General features: G+C 43.4%; 1 protein-coding gene and 1 long non-coding RNA gene across 4 annotated transcripts in view; one reads left to right on the top strand and one right to left on the bottom strand.

Moving 5' to 3' along the window:
- The window catches only part of ERG (ETS transcription factor ERG), a 145,557-nt gene extending 135,228 nt beyond the window's left edge, over positions 1-10,329 (bottom strand). The window contains exons 1-2 of one of the 3 annotated variants that reach the window (XM_082044723.1): positions 10,313-10,329; positions 9,402-9,535 (exon numbers count right to left, since the gene is read on the bottom strand). The gene's annotated coding sequence lies outside the window, so the exon portion shown is untranslated. Of the gene's footprint in view, positions 1-8,529; positions 8,655-9,401; positions 9,536-10,312 lie in introns of those variants that run through there. The other 2 variants (XM_082044717.1, XM_082044719.1) reach the window with 2 other exon arrangements.
- LOC309435985 lies at positions 8,860-21,429 on the top strand. Its single transcript, XR_014183261.1, has 4 exons — positions 8,860-8,976; positions 14,838-14,992; positions 19,372-19,418; positions 19,962-21,429. It is a non-coding gene; the product is annotated as an uncharacterized lncRNA (long non-coding RNA).
- The last annotated feature ends 904 nt before the right edge of the window (positions 21,430-22,333 follow it).

The following is a 22,333-nucleotide window of genomic DNA, read 5'->3' as shown; positions in this document are numbered from 1 at the left end:
CTGCTTAGCTGCTTTTTGTTAAATGATTTGCCTTGCTAATCCTTTCCATGAAATGCAGATGAGAATCAATATGGGGACCTGGATAGGGCAGAAGAGCTTCACTCCATCAACCTCACCATGAACTGGAAGGGGGCTCAGCTCACCTGCACAGGGGGTACCCGTGTCTCACGTGAACTTCAACATTACCACATCAGGACTCTGCCGGTGATGATTTGTTTCCTCACAGGTCCATAAACACTCATGGCTTATGTCAGTGTGGTTTCAGGCCCATTTTTAGCTTAGACCACTCATGGTTCAAGAGGAACCCAGAGTCAGTGGTCAGATGGAGACTCACTGAGCTTCAGGCGAGTCTACTGATCTGAACTGTGCTTCTGCAGGGACATGAGGATGCCAGAAATCAGCTCAGAGAGCTAGCCGGAATTCATCCAGCCGTTAACTGGCAGGAACTAGGAGTCACACTTTTCCACTACAAATAGTAAAACTATCCAAGCTCAAATCCCCTCCCCACAAAATTCAAATGCCTTCTTTCTCTTTTTCCTGGTGTTAAACATATGTTACATATGCCTTACAAAACTCACATAGAATTTGTCCAGCTTCAAAGCAAGGGCTGAAGTGCAGCAAACATCCTTGTTTTCACTCCCATTTCTGCTTTCAAAGAGAAGTGCCAGAGAAAGTATTCTATTTTTGTAAGAGTTTAAAGGGCATGGTCAGAAAAGTGACTATGTAAAAATGGCACCTTTTCATCCAGTAGATCTGTTCCCAGTGAGTATTCTGAGTCATGTCTGCTTACTTTAGTGACCAAAATAGATTTTTACTATTTCTCGCTCCTCTTTAGTCCCGTGGAACCAACACAGCAAAGAGGGTGTTATATAAATCCTATCCTAGACCAAAACCTGTTGGGACTCATTAACTAAGTACAAGGGGCAGAAGCGAAGGCTGGACGTGTCCCTGGGAGTGCCTGAGGGGGTCAGTGCCACCGTCCACCAGTTCCCCTGTCCCATGCCAGGCACGGCACACCACACAGACTAGTGTTAGCAGAGATGGAGAGGAGGAAACTCTAATTCCCTTCACCCTGGCTCCTCTGCCCATCAGCAAACCTAAACCCCCATCCCGCATTACTGCTCTGCAGACCAACCGCAGACTGAGCTCCCTGCGCTCACATGTAGCTACAACTGTCTTTCCTGCAACCTGTCATGGAAATCACAGGCAAATAACAAACACAAAGCTCGCCCCTCCCTCCCACCAGCTCTTGCAGAGCTACTTTCAAGGCTGACTGCAGCTTCAGGGGTGAGCTGCGCTCACTGCAGGGACAACTTTCACGTAAAGGCACCACTCGGGGGCCAAAAACTGCTCCTGTGCCGAGAGCTCTTCCTGTGCCTGGGGCCAGGCACAAAGCCTACAGTCTCCCAGCACAAGCTTTCCATAGCTGTGCATCAAAAGATTTAAGCAAAGTATTAGACCTGGGTTGGTAAAACCCTTTTGTGCAGGATGACATTGGACCATTAGAAAACAAACAAAAAAACAAACAAACAAAACTTAGATGGATATGAATGAGAAGAATAGAATCTTAATAGAAAGACAGCAGTATTAATCCATCCCTTTCTTATATTCTAATGATACAAGACATGATGGTTAATGTTTTCACTTTCCAATTTTTTCAGTGAAGTTAAAAGAGACTAGTGCAGAAAGCATAAAAGGGCTTTCCATTGATATTTTTAATGTTTCTACTGCTGGTGATAAAACTGGACAGTAAAAAGGTAGTTTGACAGTAAAAATGAAACTATTACATACTGGGTCAACTCTAAAATGAAAATAACAAATAAGCAATAAGACTCATTCCCAGCCAGACTGTAAAACATTCATCTGGTCTGTCTGCTATACTTTTAGCTACATTTTTCCTTCAGTCTCCCAAGGATCAGCCTTTGGGGCCTGGATCAGTCCCTGGATACAGAATTCAGTGCACTCAGAGTCAGCCACCTGAAAGCCAAGATACCTGGTCCTCCACCCTGGATTCCTACCTACTCTGATATACAGAGACGGCATCTTCAGTGACTTTCCCAAACTAACATCATCATCTCAGACTGGCAAGATTAACCTGTCCTCTGGCTAGGGAGGGAACTTAACACAATTACTGTCACCTAGATGCTTGATTTTTAGATGGCTACAGCTAAGTGTGGTGAATCCTACCATCCTAAAGCCATTTTTCAGTCTCATCATTTAGAACTGACTTCTCAGCATAGAGGAACCAATATGCCAGGTTCAGATTTCTCCATGCTCTTCATTTCAAGAGGGTGATGAATTGCCTTGTTGACATGCAGCCTTGGTTGTGCCTACAAAGAGGTGCTCTTTGTGGTTGCAGGATGTTGACATACATATTGGTGACAGATGATTTGGCTTGTCTCGATTGCAAGAGATACAGAGCATGTTATGGACTCTATGCTATAAATAAATAAAAATACCAGAGAACTTATAAATGCAGCAATGAAGACCGCTGGCCCAAATTCCCAGCTTCATATTCTGGGCAAATGTAATGCAATTCATTTAAAGGCACAAGATACCCACCAGGAATAAACTAGATTTTGATTTGGTTTTAAATATATTTTTAAACTGTTTTAATGCCATAGCTGCAAACCTGTGGAGTTAAAAACAAACAAACAAACAAAACCCACGCAACTCTATAAGCCTTTGAACAGCCAACTGCAATCACAACAATTAATGTAACAGCAGTTCTCAGAGAAACAACGGAGAACTTCTACCATATCTGCTTTGAAAGAGTCCTGCAAACCAGCTTCTTTTTCAAGCAGATTTTGCAATTTTGTCTCAGTGTCGTAATGCAATATATTGATGTTACTTCAGTAGTTTACTATAAATCCTTTGTGTATAATTTGTGAACTCTATAGAGAACAGCCCATTTTACAAACAGAATTTTAAAACACCAGGTTTAATTTTAGTGAAGGGTTTATTCAGAATTGACCAAGCCTCCTTAGAAAACTAAATTTTGGTTAGGAGACTCTCCTTTTGCATAACTACTAGACTTCTTTTTTTTTTTTTTTTTTTTTATAAAGCCTTTTTTAATTACACAGAAAAACATAAACCGTGATAGAAACACAATTTGCCTAAAGTGAATATTTTGATTGCCATATTTTGTTTTTGATCTAATTTAATGAGAGTAATTTGCAGAAAATTATACATTGTGCAATTTGCTAAATCCACATGATTTTTATATATACAATTAATTGGACCAAAACAAATCACACAGTAACTGTATGCAGTACAGCTACTGACTATAAAAAAAAATATATGTGACCTCTTGAAAGAGACTGCTTCAGTCAAATCAGGTCAAATATACTGTGTACATCCATATTTAATAAGCTAAAAATAAAGTAATAAACTCAATGCAAAGCCAGAAGGTAATACGAAAAGCTCAAACCGGTAAGCCTACATGACTCACAAATTGGAAGAAATCAATCAGATTTCACAAAACATTTTGTCATAAGCAGTTTGCAGGGCAGCAAGCTGCTACACCTAAGCCACTGCTCTCAGTGCTAGGAAAAATAAAATGACCCGAACAGTTAACAAATCAATGCATCTTTACTTACAGCATAACATTAGGAAAAAATAAATAAATAAATAAATAAATAAAGACCCTTATTGACCACTTGTAGCCTCCAGTAAAAGACAGAACTAACAGATGCTAGTTCAGCAGGCAATGTATTCAGGACAAGGTAAACAGGGAAGGGAACCTACTCCTGACACACTCACACTTGCACAGCCTCCATCAGGACACCCCGCTGCATGCCAACCAGCAGCCCAGGTGCCGCAGAAATGGCTGTGACCTCCTCCCTCTCATTAGAGACGAGCCCATGTGTCCACCACAGGCACTATTCCCAGATTTAGCAGCCACGGTCTCAGACTCCTTCATGCTGCCCCATCCAGCCTCGCACCCTGAGCTGCTCTCCCACAGTGGCTGGTTATTCAGCTGGTGCAAACTCCATCAAGATTTTTCTCCTGTGGCTGTGTCTTTGCGAGGTGAAAAGAAAACAAGCCTGTTTCATTACGGACCTCCTGGAGAAACATGAAAACTTGGGTGTCTAAATGGAGCTGATTGAAACCACATTTAAGCTTTTATTTGTTTAACTTGCCTTGTGCAGGACTGCGAGCCTGCCGGTGCTCATCATCTCCTACAAGTGAACCTTTATTTTTTAAAGCAGCAGCTAATTACATGTGTGTGGTTCAAAGCTACAGACTACCTGACAAATTCAGAAGATCTGAAACACAATAGAAGCCAATATTCATTTGCAGGAACAGCATCTAAAAGAGACAGCACCTTTTTAATATCCCACCAATATTACAGAGTGTCGAAGCATCCAGGCAACATACTGCTTCCTCCCTGCTAAAAGGACTGGCAGAAACACGGCATATTTTAGCGGACAGTGAGAAAGTTGATAGTAATGTAACAGTCAAGACACTATAATAAGCACCTTGACATCATAACACTTGGTGTCTGTGTTAAAATGAATCAAACCAGAAGACCTCAACTCAAACCATATCACCCAGCTTTCCAGCCACTTGTGCACAGCAGTTATCTCCCAGACATGAGTGGTGACCCAGAGTTCAGCTGAGGAGCTTGGTTTTAAACCATCCTCTATCAAAGCCTGGTGTACTTCTAGCTAAAATGAAAGCATATGTTTATTGTTTTCTCTTTGGGCAGACAATTAATATTTATACAATGCATTATCAAACAAAAATAACTATGTACTTTATTCCTGGAATAAGTTTTTCTTATTGGAATGAAGCTGTGCCAAGGAGGGATTTCATCTGATGCAAGCAGCATGCAAGAGAAATCCACATCCTATGGTAGCATTCTAAGTTAAAAAGCGGTATTTCAGAATGGGCCATAGCAAAGGTAAGTTGATGAAAATGAACCCTACAGGGCAGTCTCATGCTACATGCAAGAAAAAGTGTCACCAATGTCAACAGGAGATACGCTTGCCACAGCAGTACGGGAAGCAGGCTTTTTGCAAATCCATTCAAGCTTACTTTAGATCAAATACCATTTTTGCTCTCAAACAGCATAAAAATATCTTGTTGCATACGTTTCAGTTTTTATATAGACGCCAATTAACAAGAGCATGCATTATGTCCACAGCAGAATAAACTCTTCAGTTTTCATTGTGAAATTACTGTTTCTTGAATTCTATCAAGTCCTCCAGATTATACACATACCACTAAATATAAATAGAAGAGGTTAAAATGCAGTTTAAATATAACAGATATGTCCACAACTCCATATTTAGATATACCCTTCAATTTTTTCCTATTGCCTACATTTTACTTACATTTAAATTTAGCAAAGTAATTTTAGACTGCCAGTTTTCTACCTACACTAGTTAACTAAGCTGTGAAGGAAATATATCAGATTTTCTTCACTTATCTCATTACCTTCTAAAATACCAAATCAATACAAAATCTTGCAGCTCAAACCTTTAACCCATAAAAAAGACGAAATGATGCTCAACTTTAATGGAAACCTGCCTGTCAAAAAGTGCATGGCTAAAACCACATGGGGAAATAAAAAATACTCTAGTGGCTGTGAAAGTGGCCAGTCATGGGTATAATGAAAAACAGTGTGGTGTTATTGCACAAAAGGTAATTCTTTCAACCCAAGACAAACTTCATTATAATTCAGGCTGAAAATATCTTACCAACATGAACTTTTTTTTTTTTTTTTTTTAACAAAAGCATTTTAAATCAACTGTGTAGGAAAGCTGACGTACAAAGCATAAACTAATCCCTGGCCTACCCTCCCAGCTGTACAACATAAAACCACCACGGGCAGCATTAGGCACTCAAGGCTCAGCCTGCACGGCTGACCTCAGCTGATATGGATCAGGCCCAAAGGGCCCTTTCTGACCATACCCCCTGTCAACAACTTCCACCTCGAGTTCAGGACACAGATTTCCACCGAGCTACTTGCATGATTAAAAGAACTACCATTTGCCCATACAGCTGCCTTACCCAAAAAAAATCAACTCGTTTAAAAGAAAATGACAAGGTTCCTGATGGGGTGAGCGGGGGCAGGGGGGTTGGGAAGGGAAATAAAATAAAATAAAAAAATTCTTTACATATTTTAAGGGAAAGGCTATGTTTCAACCCAAACTTCTTAATTGATTTTGTTGATACCTGCTAATAACTCCTGGAGCACTTAGTAATGCAGAGGCAAGGAAAGGAAGGAAACGTAACGTAACGTTTCAGGGCTACCATATGCCATCAGCACTGCAACAGCTTTTCATGTTTTTTTGATCCTCACTGGAGTGCATATAAGCAAGAATACTTGTAACTGCTGTATACAGGGACCCCAGTAAAGTGATCAAACTGAAGCGTTCTGCAAAGGGAGAACCGATGCCAGGAACCTCACATATTGATAGCAAAGCAATGGTGTTTTGGAGAAAGCACAACGGGAAATGATAGCCAGGTTATTGCTTATGTGGTGTTACTCAAGCCAATTGGATTACAACAGTCGTCCCACGGTTTTGTATTTGTTTACAAAACTCCATGTGCACACAGAAAATAAACTGCCCACAGAAGAGCAGGTAGCAAAGATGCAGCCACGTTGTGAAGGTGAAAGCACAGGTCTCATGCAGGATTGTCATCTGGACACTAACAACTGTGGAATCTGACCTGGTGTATCCTATAGAAAAGGTCTAACAGATTGACATACAAATGATTGTACTTGAGGCAAGAGATGCTACCTCCAACTGTGTAACAATCTGTATGTTAAGCTCATGGTTCATATCACTGAAACTCCTCAATGGAGTCATATACCCAGATTTCTTCAGCACCCAACAAAGAGCTCAAATTTGGATAAAAAGAGCAGCCACGCTGACAGCACCACTTATAAACCATCGGGCGAAAAATATGCCTAATATATATCTACTAGAATATATCTTCAAGAACCAAATGCTATATAAATTACAATCCAAATGGAATAACACCTTAGGAGCAAAAAGTCCAACTAATAACACCTAGGACTTATACTGACAGATCATTTATAAAATACTGGTAACATGTAATTCTATCCAGTACTATATGATTTGTTTAACTTTGGGACTAAATTGTGAGAGGTGGGGATAGATACTGTTCAAAGCTCTAAACCCTGAAATGCTTTTGGAGGTAGGTATTTTTTTCTCGCAAAGTTTTCCAAAGAGCTGCATAACAAGTTTGCCATTGTTTGCCTACATATACATCTGAAAGAGAAAATAAGAACTGATGTTATTATTCCAATGTACCATGCCTTTATGTCCTTTAAGAAATAGGTAAGATAATCAACATAAAAATGTATTTGTCCCATATGAAGTATGGCTTAGTTTATTTTTGGCTTTACTTAGGATTACTTTTACTTTTAATTAGAAAGTTGTCTATCAATCTATTTCTTTTGCTTGATTTTCCTATCAGTTCAGGTGTGCTTGAAATCCCATACCTGATACATGTACCATGATGGAAGCTTACATTTTATAGCCTAGTGAGAAGCTGTCTTTGTCTACTTCATTTGTTTCAGTGAAACCAGGGAAGTGGTTAAAGGGTTAAATCAAAGGAATGTGACATTTCTCCATGTGCAGTTCAGAGACCTATACTGGTTTTCCTAATGGACTCAAAATTACATGGATAGAATGTAATTTCCAAACTATTACTGCAGAACTGAAGCACTGTGTTAATTCAGAGAATGACACTTTGAATACAAATAAAAACTTAATTAAAGAAAGAGCAAGTTTACTTGTGCTGTGGGTTCTTAGCAAAGGCAGCAATAAATTGAAGTTTCTGTTAGCCAGAACTTGCAACTTCAGCTTTTGTAAATATAATTACGTGCACTCTAAACTCTACAGCAAACTCATCTGGTCACCAAAATAGATGCCCACATATTGTAACACAGTGCTTACTCTGAAAAGTACCACAACCAACTCTTACTCTCTCCAGACCAGCTCAGGTAATTGAAGGTTTTCCTACATGCAAGAGCTAGTCAGTTTTTGGAAAGGCCATAGATATTAGTTAATTTAAAGATGAATTGCTGAAATAATTAGAAAGACATCAACCCTACTTTTACAAACCTGGAAAAAAAAAAAAAAACAAAAACCAAAACCCCCAAAAAACTATGGCGGGGTAGAGGATGTTATAATCTGTCCGAAAAGACAGCAGCCAGCCCAAAACCAAACCTCGTTAATGCTTTAAAACTGAAGTTGGAAAGTGACAGTTTGCGCAACGAGAGCCTGCAGAAGATGCGCGGCTCCAGCTGCCGCCCCGCGCCCCGGCCGAGACCTTGGGGCTGCCCCGCTCCAGTCGCAGCGACCAGGCAGCCGGACCGCCGCCCCGCCGCCCGCGGGGAGCTGCCTCGCCTCGGCCCAGCGCTGCCGCCGCCCGCAGCCCCTCGTCCCGCTCTCCCCGCCGCTCCCGGACCCGACGGCCGTGCCGCGTCCCCACCGCTCCGCTCGGCGCCCCAACTCCCCATCGCAGCCTCGGAGGGAAAGGACTTACCGTGAGAGGTCGGGGGAAGGGGGCGAGTCCGGGGTCCCGGGGGAGGCGAGGACGGGACGGGAAGGGACGGGGCCGGGGCGCGGAGGGCGCCGCCTTGGGAAGGCAGCGGCCGCCGGCGGCGGGAGCGAGGGAGGGAGTGAGGGAGCGAGCGAGGGGACGGCGGCGTTGCCGACTGCAGTGAGTCACTTCAGTCGGGACGGGCTCAGCCCATCGCGCTGGCCCCGGGCTCCGTGCGCCTCTTCCTCTCTCCAATCGCCGAGCGGGACAGCTGCTGCTCCCCGACGGTCCCCAGCTCCTCCGCCGCCGTCGGGGCGGCCCCGCGCCGCCCGCCGGGCACCGGCACCCCCCGGGGCGCACCGGTCCCCCCCGCCCCCCTACTCCCCGGCGTCCTCCCCCGGACGCCCCCGATCCGCAATGGGGGGTAGTAGGGGCCGGGCGGAACTAGAGGTGAGCGGGACCTGCGGGGGGAGGACACGGGGCTGCTGGGGGCTCGGCGGGTCTCGTCTCCTCCCGGCGCGGGGAACAAGAGCGTGTTTTAAGCGGCAGAACAAACGTGCGGTTGTTGCGAGCACCCGACGTGAAGTCAAAGCCTGGCCTCTAACCAGGTGGCAGTGGGGCTCCGGAGAGCAGCGAGATAAATAACGGGATGTATGGAAATAAAAGGGAGGACAGGGGAGCCTGGCCCGGCCAGAACAGGACTGAGCGCCCCATCGCCCGGCGGTGCAGGGGGACGGAGAGGGGATGGGTCGCGACCCTTGCAGAGACACTCGCGTCGCACACATGCGGGGAAGCCGCGCACGCCGGGGAGAAGCGGGCGATGCGCCCCGTCCCGTCCGTCCCGCCTGCCCGCCCACGGGCCCGGGGCTCCTTACCGGGGCACCGCTTCTGCCCGCCGCCGCGCTGCCCCGGCCTTCCCCGGGCACGCCTCGGCCCCCGCCGCGCCGCCGGGCATCGCCCGCCGTTCTCCCCGGCGCTTCTCAACCAGTGGTAAGCGCCGAGAGCCAGCCTGCAAAGCAGAAAACCCAGTACTCCCTTAATTAAAAATAATAATTAAAAAAAAAAAAGCGTCTCGCTTTTTAAAGCAGAACTACATAATGTATTAATTGGTTGCTATTAGCATGCAGTTTTATTGAGCATAGCACACAGAAGTCTGATTGTGAGCGAGGAGTGTTTTCAATGAAAGTGGAGTTATTTTAGCTGCAGACATGTTTACATTTCTGTGGTTTAGTCTATAACTTTCTCTTTTTCTTGCTTCAGAATTCTGCTCCATGAAGCAAAGCCCTTAGCTCCCAGACATTCCAAAAAGTCTGCCAAAATAATAGGGGAAAAAAAAATGAGAAGAAATAAAAAAAAAACACACACAGAGACCCCCAAGTCTGGGTCAGGCTCAGGGCTGGATATGGGCAGAGTGAGAATACCCCCTCCTCACTCTCGCTCCAGTTAAAAAGCCTTCAGGGCTCCATTTCCTGTTTTTAAGGAAAAAATAAAGCAGGTCTAGGACTGATTTTAGACACTGCCTAGACCAGGGCTGGTGGGTGCAGAGGACCTTTAACTCTCTCGATGCCAAAGGGTACCTGATAACATGCTGGTCCAGGCAACCACATGTCCTCTGACCTTAGAGAAGAGCCATAGCAGCCAGGTGGCTTTTTACCCCGTTCTGCATTTTCAGGTGACTAACAACCTGAAGGTTCTGAGCAACAACCTAGTACACATCCAGCTCAAATTAGAAAAGCTAAGAGCCAAAATATCCCAAAAGTAGGAGCAAGTACCCTCTGCCACAGACCTGCCGCAGCAGCATCCACCTATGGAGATCTCCTGGCGAGCCCCTGCGGTCCCTTCCGCGCAGGCTGTGGTGTAGATCTAGGGACTGTGTTGCTGCCTGTCCCACCTTCCCCACAGCTGCTGCCTCCCCTGCTATGGATAGGCAGCGTCACTCGTGTGGCCCTCATTGAGTGGGCGTTAAAACAACTTGAGCTTTTGGGCATTAAATCCACAGCTTAGGAAAATCAAAACAGAGCAGTTTGGTTAAAATTAGGAACATGCACTAGTGAATGAAGCAAGAAGTTCGCAGACACCTCCCCACAAAACTACCGACTCGAGTTTTCCACTCACTGGCTTGGTAGGTTATGATATGAATAGAAACAGAGTGATCAGAATAAAGTACCCCTGTAATGAAGGGTTGTGTCTCCAGGGAGCTGGGGAAATGACAAGGAGAGATGGTGGGAGGGAGGAAAGATGCTCCAGCGGGAGCAGGAGCAGACCCAGCTGGGGCACCCTGCAGGGCTGGATACCATGTCCCAGTCCTGCACCTCTGCCCTGAGTGACCTGCCCTGGGGCTGGGGAATGTGTGGATCTGCAAGCTGCAATGCAAAGCCTCAAGAGAGGCAGGCGAGGAAAAGATACAAGTGGGTTTCTTGGCCAGGCATTTGGTCATAGCCCTCCTGCTCCCCAACATTTGCCTCCCAACCTTGTCCCAAGCATTTTCAGGTGTCTCAGCACCCCCCTCTTCCCTCCCTCCTTTGTATTTTACATGCCAGATGACTCCTGTATATTAGGACCTTTCGCTTTTGAAGAAGCCAGAAAGCATTATGATTTCCTAATGCTTAAAAAAGAAAAGAAAACACCTTTCCCCCAAGATGTTTTATATTAATTTAAGTATCGGTTCCTGGTTCATGTCAGCCCCTTTTGCAATGAAACGTCCTGCGTGGGCTGTCACACCTGCTAAATATAATCCTCTCTTTCTTTTGATATTCTGCTAAGGGCCTTTAAAGGTTCACATCCTCCAGTCTGGAGATTTAATTGCTTCATCTCAGATTTTAAAAAGCCTTGTAAATTTCTGAATTTTGTCGATTTCAAAGCAGAAGTAGGGGGGATGCGATAGGGATGTGAGGGTGAGTGAGAGGCAATGCTGAGCGCACCAAACCAACACTGGTGGGCCTTGTAAAAGCTCCAACCCACTGTCCCATCCCACAGCTTCTGCTCTTTGGGGCAGACAACTTGAGCTGGTTTTATGACTTACCAATGAGTTAAATATGAAAACAGTAGCCTATTTTGCTATGGTAAATGCTCACCAGGGAGGAAATCACAGATTCAGTTTTATAGAAGGTAATGGAGTGAGATTACCCATACTAATGTACTTAACTCTTCAGAGAACATAAATCGAGTAGGGAGACAGCCCCAAAATCAGTGGCTCCCCAAAACAAACTGTGGCCAGCAGTGGTTTCATCCTTAAAATGTGCCAGTGGCACCAGTTTTGCCCAGTGGTACTGTGGTTAGATCCCCTTGGCCAGGGGGAGCGGGACACTTAGATAACCCTATAGAGAGGTGAGGGCCAAGCTGCCTGTCAGGATGGGAGAAGACAGGGCGAACGAGCTGCAGGGGTCCTGCAGCCCCTATCACACACTGCTTTGCCACACTGTACATGTGGCTGCTCTCAGTAATACACGATGGCCGCAAACTGCTCTGGGAAACTGGATGATGCATAATTCCCATTAACTTGAGTGATGCAGCAAAGAGGAGGACACTGAGCACACTGTCAGCTTATTTCTGCACCCTGGGAGATGTGGATGGAGGAACAGTACCCACGGTGGCAACTCCCAATCCTGTATTTCCCTTGAGGAGATGCAGCAAAGCCAGTGGGGGCTGTGCCTAGCTATCAGTGTGCCCACACAGCCGTATCTCTCCTGCGTCACCTTCAGATGCAAAGTCCTGTGCGGTTGCTCCCAGGCTGAGGGGACAGGCAGCCCTGCTGCAAAGAAGCCACCATCTCAGAGGACAGGAGAGCTGGTGAACTTCCTCATGCAAAGCTGCTCTGCATCGTCCTTGCAAGCTGCACTTGGGGATTGAAGTTTGAAGTGCTGCCCAATAAACCAATCTTCTGCTGATCCTTTAAACCTTACATGCATAACATAAAATCTTCAGCCAATCTGTCTACACAAAGTAAGTAATTCTTTTTGCATGGGAGCACAAGGTAGGAAAGGGATGGAGGAAGGAGCCAGCCAAGTGGGAGGCTGGAGCATCCCTTGCTGCTCCACCAACCTGCACAGCTAAGGTGGCATTGAGAAGCCCCCTCCTGCAGCCAGCCTCAGCTTGCATTGCCCTGCAGCTGTTTGCTCACAGCCAGTTGCTCTGTCATGGTGGTTGTCTCATTGACTCATGCCTGGAGCTTTCTCTCAGAAGGAAGGATTAAAATTGCAGATAGCAGCAGATGAAGAGTGGGCCTTCCAGCGCTGCCACTTGTTCAGGAGTGACATGTGGAAAGAAAAAAGTGTTCACATCATTTTCCATCTCCTTAAACACAGTTTTCAAAATACAAATTGGAAAGAGACAATCAAAATTACTGAATTTTCACCTCTGGAAGAAGAAAAAAAAAACATAAGCAGTTCTTTTCCTGTTTTACTTCCAGAGCCGTGGGCCTATGAAAATACATTTATCACCTAACATGTAGCACAGCTTTAGATAACTAGCAGTCTCTTAATGGGAGAACGTAACACCTCCTCACTGGGGGCTGGACCACTTCAGGGATGCAAAGCTTACCACCCTTGAGCCTGCTTGCCACAGGCTCCATGGAAGGCAACGGCAAGTGTTATGGGATTTCAAAACTGGATGAGGGATCCACCTAGACCTCATTTTCCACCAACGTGCCTCCATTTCCATTACTGTTGGGCAAATTTTGTACAGTGCTTTGAGGTTCATAGAAGTTTGAAGTTTCTGTTATGTTTTGTTTTGTTTTTCAAAGCAGAAGGAATTGCCTTTGACCTCCCAAATATTAAAAGAAGGTGTCCAGTAGTGCTTTCAGTCTATACATCTGGGTTACCTATAGACCAACAGGTGAAAGGTGTTCCATGTTTGCTGTGCTTAAAATCCAGCAGGATGGGTTGTGAGCTGTAGCATAGAAAATGTGAAGCACAGAAACTGTGTTCTATGCAGATCACAGATTCATGCAGATTCAGACAAACCAGTTGCCCTATGTGGGCTACAGTTCCAGAACTTGTAAAAATATTTAAGCTTTATCTTAGAGGTGTTTCAACTCCAGTCCATTAAACAAAACTGAATAAGGATATTACTGAAAAGTATGTGATTAATTATGATATAATAGTTATTAACAATGAAATAAGATACATGAAGTTTTTTTTTTCTTTTGATATGAAACAAGATGAGTGGAGAGATTATTTCTTCTACTGTGTTACATTCTTGCCTGGCAAAATACAACCCCAGCACCAGATTTTCTCAGGAAAATCTGAAAGGCTTAACATTGTACCTATGAAAACATCATTTAAGATGAAGTAGTCTGGCAACAAAAAGGGGAGCACCTTTATAAATACTACCTCTCACAGGTGTGGATGACATTCACTAATAAAGGTTCTCTTATGTAAAAATGACATTTAAACCAAAAGAGATAAGCAGCTGTATAGACTCATCCTGTTGGCTAGATATGAACAGGCAACTATTTTTCAAGTACCAGAAATGATGACTTTTACAGCATTCCTGGATTTCTTTTAGTCACAGACTGGACACTGACAGCATCTTAGTAGTTTCTGAGGAGGCCACTGGAGTCCCTCCTATAAGAGAAGCACTTTTCATTAGGGAAGGCAAGATCACTTCTTATTAAAAGCTCTAAAGCAGCAATAGAAAGCATTTTGTTATGAAAGACTGGAATTACTTGATTAAATATGTGGCTAGATGAGGTATTCAGATGAATGTTATATTGGTCACCAGGATATTCAAAACCAATGGATATTCAGGACTGCTGTATCAATTTAAAACAATTCACACTGTTTCCCAAACAATTGGTTAAAAAGGTAATCGTTGTTTGTTTGTTTTCATTTTCAGTATTTTTTTCTGTTTAAACTGATAGCTGAGATTGAAAAAACATGTAGTATGTTGGCAGAAAAGTTCCAGGGAACACATGAGATTCCCATGAATTTCTGCAGGGTTTTTATGAGGCCACAAGCATTGATGGAAGAAATGAAAAAATGTCGAAGGTCTGATCTGAGTGATGGGAAAACTGGGATGCTTGACTGAATCCCTCCTAAGCATCCTGACTCTCCAAAATAAGATTAAACTGCCAGCTCTTTTCCCTGTATTTTGGCAGGTAGGTCCCAAACTAGATAGAGCTGAGATCAGTGCGAAAGGCAAACTAGTAAAATGATGATATAAATGCTCCTCTGCAAATTTCCAAGGCCAAAAGTGAACTTCTGACTTATTCTCAGTTTGGGGTGAGGGGCAGAATTTGTACCTTTTCCTGTTTTACCCACAGCATTTCCCCTTCTCTGTGCAAACAGGCATTTCTCTGTATCACTGCCTAGATTCAAGGAATAATAACTCATCCAGTGAATCAACAGAGAAATGCTGAGCAGTGCATCTTTGCAAGAACTGTGAACTTCTTCAACAACATGGCAAAATTTAAAAATAAGAAAGCTGAAAGTTGAATCATTTTCAAAACCAGAAAGACAAAGTCAAGGTAGGTGACAAAAGGTAATAAATTCTAAACTATGTATTTATTTACTGGTGAAGAATTCAGCCAGCATACAGAAATGACTCAAGTCAGAATGGGTATTTAAATATAAAAGGCTGCAGATAAATAATGCATGAAGACAAGCCCAACCAAAAATAAAATGCTTACATTGTTCAATAGAGACAAATTAATAAGTTTAAATACCATAAAGTTTCTTGCTTATTATTTACATATGTCCTTACATTTTTGCATTTCCTTTGCTTACTTGGCATATCGTCACCTCTGAGGAGGCCATAGTTTAGTACAAATGTAACTAAATAGAGAGTCAATATGCAGATAAGTAAAATTTTTGTAGGATTTAAGTTTGTGAACTCTCATAATTGTCTCTCTTCTTTACATTACTCTGCTCGTCCATTTTCTATATTTGCTGTGGTACCAGCAAAAAAACCTAAATTTTGCCTTCAGGTCTGTGGAATCAGCCCTGTGTTCATATACAAGCACCTATGCAGCTGTATGTATGGCTTCGACTAGCAGACCTGCACACTACCATACACAGCTCTAAGAAACGTGATCTTAGCACATGGATTTTGTTCTTCCTCTACACCTATCTCTTTGCAGCTATCCACATATATAATGACTTCATTTTACCACGCCCCTCTTCTGTCTAAATAATTCAGCACAAGTTTTCCACAGCATTTCTTTATTGGCTGTGTCGTAAAACAGAGTAATATCTGAAATTACAGTCAGAGGCAGAAAACCAGCCTTTCCTGGAACCCGAAGCCACAAAAAGCTCCACAATACACGAACAGGAGATAGGTGATTTCCCACTGCTACAGTTAGATGTACACACACACAGACACATCTCTTTTCACACCTACCTTGTGGCAGTAGTGCAAACAAGCTACACAGCCCCAGCAATGACATGTCTGTAGGCTGCAGGCAGGTTGGGGCTCTCTCGGCTGCATCGCCAGGCACAGATGATGCAGATGCCTCAGCAGAGGCCAGCGAAGAAGGGAGAGGCAGCTGCAGAAGGTGAGTCAGCTCTGGATGTGACACTGAATCACCCTCAGGATGAGCCACAGCAAAGGGAGAGACCCACTCCCTACTTTGAGCTTCTAGAGTGACACATCTTAAGTAGGCAATGGTAACTGCTGGAGCTGCAGCACTTGGTGATGGAGGTGACCCCTCTGTGTGTGGGGACAGGCACACTGCGGCAGATGCTTCTCAGACAACACCTTGATTGAGGTCTCTGCTACTGCCTGGGTGGTGGCACGTGCCCTGAATGTCCCACGAGCACGTCTCTCAGTCTTGTTCAACACGGACAATTCATGGTCCACATTTCTTTCAGACGTGATCTTCTGAAATAATGACAAATGAAGAACACGTTCAATTCAGGACAGCCATTAGGACTGGATTAAGTAAGTCTATTTGCTCTGTCACAGATGAAAAAAATTATGTGTTGGAGCCCCACCATTTTTTGACTTCCAGTCTCAGAAAACTTTGTATTATCCCACAAAGGGACACGCTTTCCTTGATGTTGTATCTGAGTCCTTGAATTAACTGGAGAACACTGAAATAAGCTTGTAGGTCAAGAGGGGACTTGGCTCACATGCACTGGTTATTGCAAAAAGTAAAGTATTCAAAAGAATATTTTCCTCCTGAAATATGCTTCTGACAGTGTGGGTTTAGAGCAAAATATGAGAATAGGTTCTTCAGACCAAGAACTGATTTTTTTTTTTTATCAAACTACACACATAGCATAGGTGTGCTGGACATAATGATCTACCAAAACATGGCTCCTGAAGGATGACAGTTTCCCAGGGCAACTGCAGTTTTGCATGAAGGCTGAATAAAGCCTTTGTTACTCACCTTACACATATGCATTTGGTGACACTCACGAGTAGAACAAAGATCAGGACAAGGCCCCTTCCCATTCTTGAAAATACTGAGAGAAACATCCAGAAATGTGCAACAGATGATAATAAGACGGCGACACAAAACAACTGTAAGAAATCCTACGGTCTTTATAACCATTCATCAGAACAGATTATTGTAATTGGTCCCATCTGGCTTTAAGATTTATGAAATCGATAGTCTAGGATAGACATTCTGTAAGAAAGCTGCTACCAATGTGAAGCTTGCAAAGATTCACCTTAACCTGTGTCAAAATTCTGATCTGATTTACAGCTCAGAAAATCCCTATTTTGGTGAAATGAGTCCTTACTGTATGAACAGTGGGAAACGTCACACCTCTACCTTGTTGAAATTAAAAGGAAAAACTGAGAGAAGATTGCTAATAGGGAGCCAGGCAGTCAGATCCACTAGCAATGGCATCGAGCTGACTGGCACGTCACTGTCATACAGTTAGCTTTGCGTGTCTCCCTGTTTCACTGTGCAGCCACCCTGTGGGGACCAAGTGGTACTTGTTGGCCCATCCTGCATCCTTAAGGAAAGGCCACTCACTGCTGAGCTTCATTTTTCCCTTTTCCCTAACAAGGCAGTACTACTTAGCTTTGTTTCTGCAAAGCTCTTTGAAACAGAAGGGTGAAAATCACTTCCCATGCTCATTTTGGATATCAGGCACATGAGAAAAACAAAAATCATTGGACTTAAAATGTAATTTAAAAAGTTCAACAATGATCAAATTGTTACACTGACTACTGTCATCCTTTGGAATTTCGCAGGGAGCATTATTTTGATCAGGTAGCTTTGTGGTTTAGTTTCCCTTTGCATGTATGAGAAAGTATTTGCACAATTATTTCAAACTTTTCAAGCATTTCGTATTTTACTATAATGAAAAATGGGCCAATGTATTGAAAAGTTTGCTAAAGTAGGTGGATGTTTTTTTAATGAAAATAACAGTTGATTCTCCAGAAGCATGGGAATTTTTAGCAAACACTGCACACTTGCCTTCCGAAATCAATGAAAATGTTCCTGGTTTTCCACCCAATGTGCCATTTATGCAAAAAGTGGGCAGAAGGGCATGTTTTCAATGGGACAATAGTTATTTTCTTGAGAGCAAAAGGAAAAGTTAAGCTGCAGTGCTACAACAGTATAGATGAGAAGATAGGCTTTCACCAAAAAAACAGAAAACAAAAAAAGTGAAATTAAAAAAAAAAAAAATATCTGGAGGGAAATTTGCAGGACTTTGTTTCTTGACCAAAACAAGAGCCTTTCTGCTTCTGGGTGGAAATAACCATTGCAGTGTATGCAAACTGCAGCAAATCCCAGGACAAGGTGGTAGAAATGCAAGCCAGAGAAAGCCTAGCTTTTTGCTTATATTGCACAAAGGCACCTTTCTGTGGAAATGATCCCTCTCTGATCTTTTTCATTTTCTTGATGCAGAAATAAAGTAACTTAGAGTCAAATAAAAAAGCTGGGAACAGAATAAGCGGTCTAAAACGATAGCAGACTAGATAAAATTCCCTGGAATTATCTGTGAATTCATTGAAACTGTATTTTATTTTTTTATTCAAGACAACTGATTTGTTGAGGAGTTATGGATTAAGACAGTACACTTAAAATCCAAAGTCCCCTTGGAGAGTTCTTTCTGGTATAAATCTGCTTTCCTTTAACTTGGATTATAAACAATCTACATGATATGCACCTGGTTCTGGCAGGGTCTATATTATTTCACTCCCAAAAGCAGCTTTATAAAGAGAACACACTGCATTTCAGCAGCAATATAAATAATGTTGCAGTTTGGGGATCTCTTGTGCCGCTTTCATTTTTCTTTCTTTCCTTTTCATCTGAACTGAACCACACCTCTCTAAAAATACTCACTTTCTTAATGAAAACCATATTTTTGGGCATTTTTCCCCCCCGGCGTGTGCATGACCTGTTGAAATGCCTGCACAATCTTTAATGTCAGATTCAGACGACACGTGTCTTATGAAAGTCTGGGACCCAGCTCTCGGCGGGGCCTCCCAGAGCTGTCCCACATCTTTATGAGAAAGAGGGACAAAACCTTCTGGTTTTGGCATTTTATACTGGAGTCTGCTTTAAGCTAGGCAAAAAAAAAAAAAAAAAGAAAAAAAGAAAAAAAAAGAAAATAGCAACGTAGAGTCTAGACAGAAGAGATTGGGTTGAAATCTGGAAGCTATTCAGTGAGGCTACAGCACATGGCAGCTTGACTGCAGCAAGAGATCACATTACGCTGCCTAATTACACATGAAAAATGTACACATCACTTTTCTTAAATGCTTGGAAAAATAGATGTTCAGATGGCAATTGCGAACTAGTAACTGAGCCAGTTGTACATAGTTGGAAAGCTTAACAAACGGTATTTCAAAAGCCTGCATATTTTTTTACAATGTAATTATTTTGTGTATGTGTGTGTGTGTGTGTTCATAAAATAACTTCTAAAAAAGGTATTCTAAATTTAGCAGGCAGTTGCACAGCAGAAGGAGCACGAAAGGTGAAAATCCAGCATGTAAGTAGGAAGAATGGGGGACTAATCCTGGCTCCTTGTGAGCCAAAAGGCAAATTCAACCAGACTTCCTCAGAAGCGTGGTTGGGTGCGCAGGTTTTCCCTCTTGACTTTACTTATGTGGCCCCAAACATTTATGCGTTTGCTGTGAGCAAATGGTGAGGTTTATATATTCAATGGGAACTGCCCATGGGACTAAAGATAAGCAGAGGCCTGAGTGTTTGCAGCACCTATGGCCTGAGGTTGTGTGTTTATATTCCTGTGCCTATGAAATGTTTAGAAGAGAAGTTTCTCCGTTTGCGTGAACAAGGAGGGGAAGAAAAAAACCTCCTCATTTACTGCACTGTTTCAGCATGAAGCTCTCCTGTCATCGTCATCACCTCCCTCTGACCTCCTCTCCCCAGGCTCTATTAATGGGTTCTTTTCTGCCCCGCTCTTGCAATGCGCTCCCCACTTTAGTGATAGGCTAAACCAGTTCAAAGATAAGTTTGATGGAGTTACTCTTTTGTTTCAGACAGCTTGAATAACGTCTGCTCTTCTTTTTAGCTTAAACACAAATGTTCAAAGATGACTGCTCCAAGGGAGAAAGCAGTTTTCCAAGCTATTTCCAACGGTTCACTATTTCAATCCTTCGGTGCTAACGAGATGTATAAAATTGGATTTGCAGGGGAAAATGTTGTTGGTATGTCTGTCTGCCTCCCAGACTTTGCTTTTCCTAGAAGACTCCTCAGAACAAATACCTCCAACAACATAAGTGCCCAATTCTGCACTCAGGCCAGCGGTCAGTACTGCTCTGGGTGAGCGCAGAGGAAAAAGCCATCCCCAAAGCCCACTGGCAACAAGGCTCTCCATTTGACTGCTCACTCCCAGTGCCTTCGACTCTTATATTTCCAGAGCCAGCGGCCGGTCAGACCTTGGCTGAACTGCTAATCCTGCCAGACAAAGAGGAAAGAACATCTTGTAAAGTTTTGTTGCTGTTGTTATTATTAAAATGGACTAAGCACGGAGTAACTGGCCAAGCTATCTGGCAAAAATGACCTGCAGAAAAGTCCTTCAGAACAAAAATGATCATTTCTGGATATGGGAGGAAGCTTCCTCAGTTTAGGGGGATGAACTGCACTGAACCAGTTACTTTCAGTTGGAATATGGCTCATTGCGCTGATTATTTTACCACGGTACTCTGCAGGACCTTCCTCAGCTTTTCCCTTTTATGGTGTGGCTGAAAAAAAAAAATAGAAAAAAAAGAGGTACTTTGCTGTTTGCATAGCCTGCGCCTGTTGGAATCCTGCAATCTCTGCACAGTCCAGCACAAGAAATATCGGTCACACAAGAATTAAGAAGATGACTGCATACTGTGGGCAGAATATGAATTTGAAACCACTCTGCCCTTGCCAGGGGCAGCTTTCCTGCTTTCCCTGGTGAGAGGGAACGATGTGGGCACTGCAGCCCCTGACGGGGGTTGACAGGGGCAGGAACCCCTCCTGGGGGAGCATGTGGAGGGCTGGGATGCTGGTGAAAGCAGGAGCCACGGCCACATTAAGGCACACGCCATTCCCCTTTTGAACAGGCAGGAACCACTGCGGGCAAGGGCTTCCTTCCCGGGTTAGCCTCTGCAGGAGTCTGGAGCAGGCAGACAGACCCGAGCTCGGATGCTGAGCAAGCGGCTTGGCCCTCGTCTCCTCAGGGTAGCTCCTCACTGGATATTTTGTGTGCTGCTGTGGTTGGAGTCAGCGGCACCAAACTCTGAAAGCCCTTCAGCAAAGTATGGCCCCGTCTTCCAGAAGGGTCAGGCTTGCGTTTAATTTATGAGAGTTGTGGTAGACCTGCTACCCTCTCACTGTTTGTGATGAATCTTAAATAAAGTGAGTATTTTCTCTTCTGCTTGCATTTGGAAAGGTCACTGGTAAAGGAGGAGGAGTGATTGCAGGAAACAAATAACTTCCTTTGGTCATTCCTCTCACCACAGCCGCGTTATTTTTAACAAATCTCATTAAAAATTATACAACCCTGGCTTTTCTGGAATCTGTTTTATTGAGCAAGTACAAAATAAACCAAGAAAGGAAAAATGCACCATTTGGAGTAGCTCCTTTTGCTGCCATTGATTTAGAAAAACAAGCCACAGGGGAATGCAAATGGCTTTCTAGAACTGCTTCCTGCAGCCCTCTCTCTCTTTCTCCATGTGGAAGAGAGGAATATTTTAAGTTAACCAGCTGCATCACTTCATACAATAGTAAATTATTCTAAGTGTTCTGGTCACCAAGAAATACACTGTCTGCAAGGTTATTCTCATTATCAGTGTTATTTGCTTAATTTCTTGCTGCAGCCAGTTTTAAACAGTGCCTCTTCAAAATGTTATCAAACCCTTGGGTGTGTGTTTAGCAGAATGGGCTAAAACTGACCTGCCAGCTTTGGGTATGTTAGGCCCCTTCCTGATGGGGTCAGCTGAGACAAGAATTTGACAGGGGGAAAATCTTTGTACCAATATTTTTCAAGGTTCCAGATCTCTTGCAAGTGTTTACTGTCTTACTTACCATCTAGAAACAATTAATACATTTGGAAATCTTATGAGCAAATGTGAAAAATCTCTGCTTGCAGCTATTTCTGTTCCGGTGGCGAGAGGTGAGGCTGAGGATTAGATGGCCTTAATATGACTGTAAGCTTTCTGTTCACTGACGTGCATTTCACCATCACTGCATTAGTATCATTCGTTATCAGCCACTACTGACTTCATTAGTGCCAAGGTATGGCCCTACACATACAAAGGCTGAATTTTATACTGAGAGATTGTGTATAAATGGAGAAGACATCAGAGACGCAAACAAAGAAACATAAATTTGGGCCCTGACCATTCAAAAGATTTACATGCCTGACTCAAAATTATTTCAGTGAGGATTAGGTATCTGACAGTCTTGATAGAG

Source organism: Streptopelia decaocto (assembly GCF_964273445.1).
Source record: "Streptopelia decaocto genome assembly, chromosome: 1".
Lineage (NCBI taxonomy): Eukaryota > Metazoa > Chordata > Aves > Columbiformes > Columbidae > Streptopelia > Streptopelia decaocto.
The sequence above is the reverse complement of the archived record's forward strand: the minus strand, read 5'-3'. Positions and strand labels throughout refer to the sequence as shown.